Source organism: Taeniopygia guttata, chromosome 27 (assembly GCF_048771995.1).
Source record: "Taeniopygia guttata chromosome 27, bTaeGut7.mat, whole genome shotgun sequence".
NCBI lineage: Eukaryota > Metazoa > Chordata > Aves > Passeriformes > Estrildidae > Taeniopygia > Taeniopygia guttata.
Window position 1 is genome coordinate 6,106 of NC_133052.1, and position 9,763 is coordinate 15,868.

At 48.8% G+C, this 9,763-nt stretch overlaps 1 long non-coding RNA gene across 2 annotated transcripts; it reads right to left on the reverse strand.

The window, feature by feature from the left end:
* Nucleotides 1-6,868: 6,868 nt before the first annotated feature.
* Nucleotides 6,869-8,572, reverse strand: LOC140680731 (uncharacterized). Of its 2 annotated transcripts, XR_012052112.1 has the most exons (4): nucleotides 8,048-8,572; nucleotides 7,925-7,966; nucleotides 7,670-7,837; nucleotides 6,869-7,586 (listed from the first exon to the last, which is right to left on the reverse strand). It is a non-coding gene; the product is annotated as an uncharacterized lncRNA (long non-coding RNA). The 2 variants fall into 2 exon arrangements; XR_012052111.1 differs by having other exon boundaries at nucleotides 6,869-7,837.
* Between the last annotated feature and the right edge of the window lie 1,191 nt (nucleotides 8,573-9,763).

Below are 9,763 nucleotides of genomic sequence, written 5' to 3' on the forward strand. Positions count from 1 at the left end.
AAAGTTAGAAACAAGGGAAATGATAGCAAGGGTTACAAAGACAAAGGCTGACAAACTTAAAGAAGAAAAAAAAGAAGAAAACACAGTGAAAGCTATATTCAAAGAGACAGATAAATGGAGATGAGGAAATACACATAGAAGAATGGGAGAAAAAGACAAGGTTAGAGGGAAATAGGATTAGAGAAATGCAGAGATGGTGTTAGAAACAGGAACAAAGGAAAACAGAGCCAGAGACAAAGAGAAACAGTTAGATGTGGAAGTACAAAGTGAAGAATAGACTGAAGAGGAAAGTAAGAGGCAAAGGGAGAAATAGGGTGAAAATGATATGACACAACCACACCAAAGAAAGACAGGAGACAAATGGAGGGCGGGGCAGAGGGGTAAGGGGTATCATTATTGGGGCTGATTCATCTTTATTAATTTAATTTTTAATTTCAATTACAGGGAAACAATGTATACAAATGTTCGTACAGACACAAATACAACTAAAAAATACATCATAACTAAGCACAAAAGTACAAGTCTAATTTACATACAGCAGAATACATCAAAAGACAAGAACAACTTCAAATACAGAACAATACAATGTACTACAAGCCAAATACATAATGACACAATATAACCGTGTCTCTGCTGCGGAAAAGTCCGTTACGCTTTTACTGTTACACGCACCCGGAACGAAAACAGCTCGCAACACTCATGCAACTTGCACGCCCCATTCAGGTTACACACAAACTCACCTTCACACTCACACGAACTGCTTTGTGATACCCGAGTCATCGTCCCTCCTCGGGAACATGGTTCCCAGGAGACTCCCAAAAAATCCTCCTGCCTGACGAAAACCCCGGTCCCGGGACGGTCCACGCCGTAACTTTGGCGATGAATGTCGCCTCGCTGACCGGCCGGGACCGAGGAAAAAAAAACCCAGCCGGGGGGAAAAAAAAAAAACCCCCGGCTGGGGATTTTTTATTCTAAATTTAAAAATGAGTTGAAAAACCTGAAAGGCAAAGGCCATACACACAAGGTTAGAACCACTCAACACACAAACACACACACAGCCCTCCTTCAGCTTACACACAAACCCACCCTCGCTCTCATCTCAACCGCTCGGCTAAGACCTGGCAGACGACACGCACTCGCAACGCTCCTCGGGAACGTGGTTCCCGGGAGACTACCGAAAAATCCTCCTGCCTGACGAAAACCCCGGTCCTGGGACGGTCCGTGCCCTAACTTTGGCGATGAATGTCGCCTCGCTGACCGGCCGGGACCGAGGAAAAGAAAACCCAGCCGGGGGGAAAAAAAAAAAAAACCCCGGCTGGGGATTTTTTATTCTAAGTTTAAAAATGAGTTGAAAAACCTGAAAGGCAAAGGCCATACACACAAGGTTAGAACCACTCAACACACAAACACACACACACAGCCCTCCTTCAGCTTACACACAAACCCACCCTCGCTCTCATCTCAACCGCTCGGCTAAGACCTGGCAGACGACACGCACTCGCGACGCTCCTCGGGAACGTGGTTCCCGGGAGACTCCCAAAAAAATCATCCTGCCTGACGAAAACCCCGGTCCCGGGATGGTCTGCGCCCTAACTTTGGCGATGAATGTCGCCTCGCTGACCGGCCGGGACCGAGGAAAAAAAAACCCAGCCGGGGGGAAAAAAAAAAAAAAAACCCCGGCTGGGGATTTTTTATTCTAAGTTTAAAAATGAGTTGAAAAACCTGAAAGGCAAAGGCCATACACACAAGGTTAGAACCACTCAACACACACACACAGACACGCCTGCAGATGCAAGCTCACGCAAACTCTCACAGACAGACACAGACAATCACACTCTCTTCTACTGACACGGTGAATGCCACCCTTACGTGAAACACTACGCCGAAAGATATGCTTCGACGCATCTTATGACCGCGGCTCCTCGATGTCAATTGGTAGATTCCAGGAAATTCTGTAGGGACCCGGGAACCTGCAAGACAATGGAGGCGGTCAATGACTGACTATCTGACAGCCAGGAGCTATACCCACTCTGGGCCCATCAGTGTTGTACCCGAAACCCCACAGAAGACAGATGAACTGCAAAGTTTTACAACTGCTCTACCTAAGCCTGACTGTGTGCCCGAGCAGGGCAGCTCCGATCGTAATTGCACAACAGAGGCGCGCACAACATAAGCCAATGTAGGTACATACAATATGAGTACTCACAACATAAGCCAATAGAGGTACATACAACATAAGCACATACAATATAAGCCGACATAGGCAGGCGCAACATAAGCACATACAATATAAGCCGACATAGGCAGGCGCAACATAAGCACATACAATATAAGCCGACATAGGCAGGCGCAACATAAGCACATACAATATAAGCCGACAGAGGGAGGCGCAACATAAGCACATACAATACAAGATGACATAGGCAGGCGCAACATAATCACATACAATATAAGATGACATAGGCAGGCGCAACATAAGCACATACAATACAAGATGACATAGGCAGGCGCAACATAATCACATACAATATAAGATGACATAGGCAGGCGCAACATAAGCACATACAATGTAAGCCAAGATAGGCAGGCGCAACATAATCACATACAATATAAGCCGACATAGGCAGGCGCAACATAAGCACATACAATATAAGCCGACAGAGATACGATATAACTGAGGACTTGACATAAATCTCCAGAAGATTAATTTTTGAACCCTATATCCTTTCAAAAAGCAGAAGCTACAGAACTACTGTGGTCACATGATGAGGATCTAATACATTCCATATAGAAGTCCCAGAGAATGGCTACCAAATGTGACAAGGACGATGGATGAGAACATCTTGTGTACATCTTCTCGTCCCAGAAAGTAAATATGTAAAGATGCCGGAATAAGTGATATCCGGGAAGGTACGTGAGAAAACTATGGCCGATACGGCGCAGAATGAGGCCGCTAAAGCACGGCAATGCGGCAAAGACCTATGACGCAGACGACGTGACACAGACAGAAGTGCAAACTGCCTGGCAGTTTCACCTTATGGACCCGAGATTCCTAGCCCAAGATGAGCCGTGGGCTGATGATGCCAAAGGAAAGAAAGCCCTACGGCACTAGCACATGATGATGAAATGTAACTCCTCTCAAGATGTTAGTGCCAAAGCACTTAAGAGGAAGCCTAAGAAGATCAGTAGGCCTAGAGAAGGAAGCGATGACTATGGGGTGACCGTGGCGCCAGTTCCGGACGTGAAGGCGGGCTCCGCGAGTGAAAAGATCCACGATGACGTCGAGAGTCGAAGAAGGCCGCCGCCGCGAGCCTCGCGAGAACCCGGAGACCGATCGGAACTGCCCTGCCTGGCAAAGACCCTGGTGAGGCTGAGGAAAAACCCTCTCCCTTTGCTTCCGAGGGACCCGTCCCGCTATGGGCCTCTCCTCTAAGCTAAAACCAAATTGTCTCCTGTGATAGTAAAAGTTTTGCCCCTTCTCCCACCTACTGGCCCCAGCACTTAGCTTTTGCGAGACGACCGGATGGAATCCAATGTCAGTCGGATGCGGGCGGCGACACGGTCTCTACGTCCGCTTCGGTGCTGCCGTTTCCAAACTTCAGCTACGTGCCTCTTCACAGTACCTAAGATAAAACAGAAAATTGAACTAGTGCCCACCAAAAGAGGAATCCCCGGAACTCTTACACACCGCTGCTCCGGCTCACCTGAAATCTTGACTCCACACGCTGCCTGGAGGATACCTGCAAAATGAAAAGGTACACGCTTAACATGCTGCTGCATAATGGACACCTATGAGTCACCGTGCCTAAATGCCAACTCACCAGCTCGCCTCTGTTCCTTCACATGCCTAGGGCAGTGACAGCACCTGCAAAAAAACAAAGCTAAAAAACCCACACTGAGATACTGTGAAAACACCATCCCCCTGAACCAAAAAGTACACCCACGCGGACCTGACAATTGCACCCACCTGGCCTCGGATATCTGGACCAGAGGCATCTTGCAAGATGAGTGCCTACAATAAAACAAAGTAACCAAGATTGGATGCTTAGAATTGCACCAGAAATTGAGACAAGAGCCAGAACAACAGCTTCTGTTCACTGCTCACCTGGCACACTGGGCCTTGACTGCTCCTAGCTGCCTGGAATTCCTAAAATTAAAGACAAAGACAAGCGCTGTAACACAGTCACCAGGTAGGCTTCCCCTACCAACACAAACAATGACTGACCTTCTCAGGGAAACCCCCTGAGCACAGCAGGGCACACTGCCACAGAGTTAATCCATCTGCATCTGAAAGAAAGTTGGGAGAAAACTCAAACAGCTGTTTGTTAATAACCTGTTAATAACTTAACAAGTCAAAACATCTAGTCTAAATTAAGGAATACTATCTTGAATGCAACTACATGCCCCACGCAAAACTGCAAATCTCTAGGACTGGTGCAATTACAGCAGGCTGTAAAGCAGGGCAGAGCAGCTCTGGGAGAAATACGTGCAGGCACCCGTGATGCAGGACAGGACGTGACAAACGACAGGACAGGAGAGGGAGAGAGAGGTTTGCACAAGAAGAAGGTCTGCAAAGACCAAGAGACCCAAACAACCAAGAGTGCACCAGACACAAGTGACAGGACACACACCAGAACTGCTCTGCCCTGTGCACCTCAGCACTGAGATCAAAAGAAACACTTTCCCTTCAGCTGGCCTAAGGAGACGCTTCTTAGACATCCCCGTATCCAAAACTGACTCAAAAACCCCTCCTGGGGACTCCCAACCTGGCACCTCGCTTCCATCCCCTCTGTGGGTTGTAGCCCTTGACTTATCTTGCGCATATCTGGGGATGCAAATCCCTGTTGGCTGCAGAAGAAGGCCGTCTGCCTGTCTGGTAAGTTCCAACTGTCACCGCTTGGCCTGCCAAGAGAAAGAAAACCAAACATCAGTGCACAGCCTTAAGAGCACATGGGCCAAAACCTGATAATTTTGCTACTCACCATCCTCCTCAGAATGCCCGGGTTCTTGGCCTGCACGCTCCGGGTGTGGTTGGATTCTGATGCCATCATTGCAGGGCACACCTAGGTTAAGGGGAGACAATGCTGAAACTCGAGAGGACTCTCACTCCTCCTCCCTACCTCCCCGACTCACCACAACTCCTTGGCCACTGCTCTGGGCTACCAGGATGGGACCTTGAAGTGCAAAATCAGTAGGCTTCATCACAGGGTCCTGTAATACTTCCAGAGGGCTCATAAGTGCAGCAAACCCAGTCCATCAGCCAGCTGCTGACAGGGGCTTAGCATACTCCCAGTGGATTCCCTAAAGCACAAAAACAAGAATGGATGATTACAGTTGCACCAAAAACTGAAACCTTAGCAAGAACAACTGCTTCTGTCCACTGCTCACCTGGCACACTGGGCCTTGACTGCTGCTATCTGCCTGGACCTCCTAAAAATAAAGGCACAGAACAGGGCTGGAACAGATTCACCATTTATGCTTCCCCTGTAAATGCAAACAATGACTGACCAGCTCATGGGAAGTTCCTCATCCAGGACTGGTGCCCTTTGCCACCGATTTGTACTGTCTGCATCTGAAAGGAAGTTAGGACTAATGTCAAAATGCTGCAGGATAACTTAACAGTACCAAGCATGTTATGTCAATCTCCTAATAAAATCTGGAGCCCAGCTGCAACCTGCATTACTAATTTCAAGTCCCCAGGACTTGTGCTATTACAGGCTACACAGCAGGGCAGAGCAGCTCCGGTACAAATATGTGCAGACACCCGTGACACAGGACAGGACATGACAAACCAGGAGACAGAACAGGGAGGGAGAGCTTTTGATGAGAAGAAAGGACTGAGAGACCCAAAGAACACAGAGTGCACCAGAGACAAGTGACAGGACACACACCAGAACTGCTCTGCCCTGCGCACCTCAGCACTGAGATCAAAACAGACACTTTCCCTTCAGCTGGCCTAAGGAGACGCTTCTTAGACATCCCCGTATCCAAAACTGACTCAAAAACCCCTCCCGGGGAGTCCCAACCTGGCACCTCGCTTCCATCCCCTCTGTGGGTTGTAGCCCTTGACTTATCTTGCGCATATCTGGGGATGCAAATCCCTGTTGGCTACAGAAGAAGGCCGTCTGCCTGTCTGGTAAGTTCCAACTGTCACCGCTTGGCCTGCCAAGAGAAAGAAAACCAAACATCAGTGCACAGCCTTAAGAGCACATGGGCCAAAACCTGATAATTTTGCTACTCACCATCCTCCTCAGAATGCCCGGGTTCTTGGCCTGCACGCTCCAGGTGTGGTTGGATTCTGATGCCATCATTGCAGGGCACACCTAGGTTAAGGGGAGACAATGCTGAAACTCGAGAGGACTCTCACTCCTCCTCCCTACCTCCCCGACTCACCACAACTCCTTGGCCACTGCTCTGGGCTACCAGGATGGGACCTTGAAGTGCAAAATCAGTAGGCTTCATCACAGGGTCCTGTAATACTTCCAGAGGGCTCATAAGTGCAGCAAACCCAGTCCATCAGCCAGCTGCTGACAGGGGCTTAGCATACTCCCAGTGGATTCCCTAAAGCACAAAAACAAGAATGGATGATTACAGTTGCACCAAAAACTGAAACCTTAGCAAGAACAACTGCTTCTGTCCACTGCTCACCTGGCACACTGGGCCTTGACTGCTGCTATCTGCCTGGACCTCCTAAAAATAAAGGCACAGAACAGGGCTGGAACAGATTCACCATTTATGCTTCCCCTGTAAATGCAAACAATGACTGACCAGCTCATGGGAAGTTCCTCATCCAGGACTGGTGCCCTTTGCCACCAATTTGTACTGTCTGCATCTGAAAGGAAGTTAGGACTAATGTCAAAATGCTGCAGGATAACTTAACAGTACCAAGCATGTTATGTCAATCTCCTAATAAAATCTGGAGCCCAGCTGCAACCTGCATTACTAATTTCAAGTCCCCAGGACTTGTGCTATTACAGGCTACACAGCAGGGCAGAGCAGCTCCGGTACAAATATGTGCAGACACCCGTGACACAGGACAGGACATGACAAACCAGGAGACAGAACAGGGAGGGAGAGCTTTTGATGAGAAGAAAGGACTGAGAGACCCAAAGAACACAGAGTGCACCAGAGAAAAGTGACAGAACACACACCAGAACTGCTCTGCCCTGTGCATCTCAGCACTGTGATCAAAACAGACACTTTTCCTTTAGCTGGCCTAAGGAGACGCTTCTAGGACATCCTCATCTCCAAAACTAACTCAAAAACCCCTCCCGGGGAGTCCCAACCTGGCACCTCGCTTCCATGCCCTCTGTGGGTTGTAGCCCTTGACTTATCTTGCACATATCTGGGGATCCAAATCTCCATCGGGTGCAGAACGAGGCCTCCTGCCTGTCTGGGAAACTCCAGTTGTCACCAGGCTGTTCTCTCTTGGTCTGCCAAGACAAAGAAAACCAAACATCAGTGCACAACCGTAACAGCACAATGGCCAAAACCTGACAATTCTGCTACTCACCATTCTCCTCAGAATGGTCGGGCCACACACCGCAGGCGTGCTTGGAGGCCGACAGCATCATCTCAGGGTACACCTAGATTAAGTGGAGAAAGGGTGACATGGCATTGCTGAAACTTGAGTGGACTCTCACTCCTCCTCCCTACCTCCCTGACTCACCACAACTCCTTGGCCACTGTTCTGGGTTACCACGATGGGACCTTGAAATGTAAAATCAGTAGGCTTCATCACAGGGTCCTGTAATACTTCCAGAGGACTCACAAGCACAACAAACCCAGTCCATCAGCCAGCTGGTGACAGGGGATATGCAAACTCCCAGTGGATTCCCTAAAGCACAAAAACAAGAATGGATGATTACACTTGCACCAAAAACTGAAACCTGAGCAAGAACAACTGCTTCTCTCCACTGCTCACCTGGCACACTGGGCCTTCACTGCTGCTATCTGCCTGGACCTCCTAAAAATAAAGGCAAAGAACACCACTGTAACAGAGTCACCACTTAGGCTGCTTCCCCTGTAAATGCAAACAATGACTGACCAGCTCATGGGAAGTTCCTCATCCAGGACTGGTGCCCTTTGCCACCAATTTGTACTGTCTGCATCTGAAAGGAAGTTAGGACTAATGTCAAAATGCTGCAGGACAACTTAACAGTACCAAACATGTTATGTCAATCTCCTAATAAAATCTGGAGCCCAGCTGCAACCTGCATTACTAATTTCAAGTCCCCAGGACTTGTGCTATTACAGGCTACACAGCAGGGCAGAGCAGCTCCGGTACAAATATGTGCAGACACCCGTGACACAGGACAGGACATGACAAACCAGGAGACAGAACAGGGAGGGAGAGCTTTTGATGAGAAGAAAGGACTGAGAGACCCAAAGAACACAGAGTGCACCAGAGACAAGTGACAGGACACACACCAGAACTGCTCTGCCCTGCGCACCTCAGCACTGAGATCAAAACAGACACTTTCCCTTCAGCTGGCCTAAGGAGACGCTTCTTAGACATCCCCGTATCCAAAACTGACTCAAAAACCCCTCCCGGGGAGTCCCAACCTGGCACCTCGCTTCCATGCCCTCTGTGGGTTGTAGCCCTTGACTTATCTTGCGCATATCTGGGGATGCAAATCCCTGTTGGCTGCAGAAGAAGGCCGTCTGCCTGTCTGGTAAGTTCCAACTGTCACCTCTTGGCCTGCCAAGAGAAAGAAAACCAAACATCAGTGCACAGCCTTAAGAGCACATGGGCCAAAACCTGATAATTTTGCTACTCACCATCCTCCTCAGAATGCCCGGGTTCTTGGCCTGCACGCTCCGGGTGTGGTTGGATTCTGATGCCATCATTGCAGGGCACACCTAGGTTAAGGGGAGACAATGCTGAAACTCGAGAGGACTCTCACTCCTCCTCCCTACCTCCCCGACTCACCACAACTCCTTGGCCACTGCTCTGGGCTACCAGGATGGGACCTTGAAGTGCAAAATCAGAAGGCTTCATCACAGGGTCCTGTAATACTTCCAGAGGGCTCATATGTGCAGGAAACCCAGTCCATCAGCCAGCTGGTGACAGGGGCTTAGCATACTCCCAGTGGATTCCCTAAAGCACAAAAACAGGAATGGATGATTACACTTGCACCAAAAACTGAAACCTTAGCAAGAACAACTGCTTCTGTCCACTGCTCACCTGGCACACTGGGCTTTGACTGCTGCTATCTGCCTGGACCTCCTAAAAATAAAGACAAAAAACAGGGCTGTAACAGAGTCACCATTTAGTCTTCCCCTACAAATGCAAACAATGACTGACCTACTCATGGGAAGTTCCTCACCCAGGATTGCGGCCATCTGCTACTGATTTGAGCTGTCTGTACCTGAAAAGAAGTTAGGACTAGTGTCAAACAGCTGCAGGAAAACTTAACAACACCAAAAATGTTATGTCAATCTCCGAATAAAATCTGGAGCCCAACTACACCCAGCATTACTAATTTCAAGTCCCCAGGACTTGTGCTATTACAGGGTACGCAGCAGGGCAGAGCAGCTCTAGGACAAATATGTGCAGACACCCGTGACACAGGACAGGACATGACAAACAAGGGGACAGGCCAGGGAGAGAGAGCTTTTGATGAGAAGAAAGGACCGAGAGACCCAAAGAACACAGAGTGCACCAGAGACAAGTGACAGAACACACACCAGAACTACTCTGCCCTGTGCATCTCAGCACTGAGATCAAAACAGACACTCTTCCTTTAGCTGGCTTAAGTAC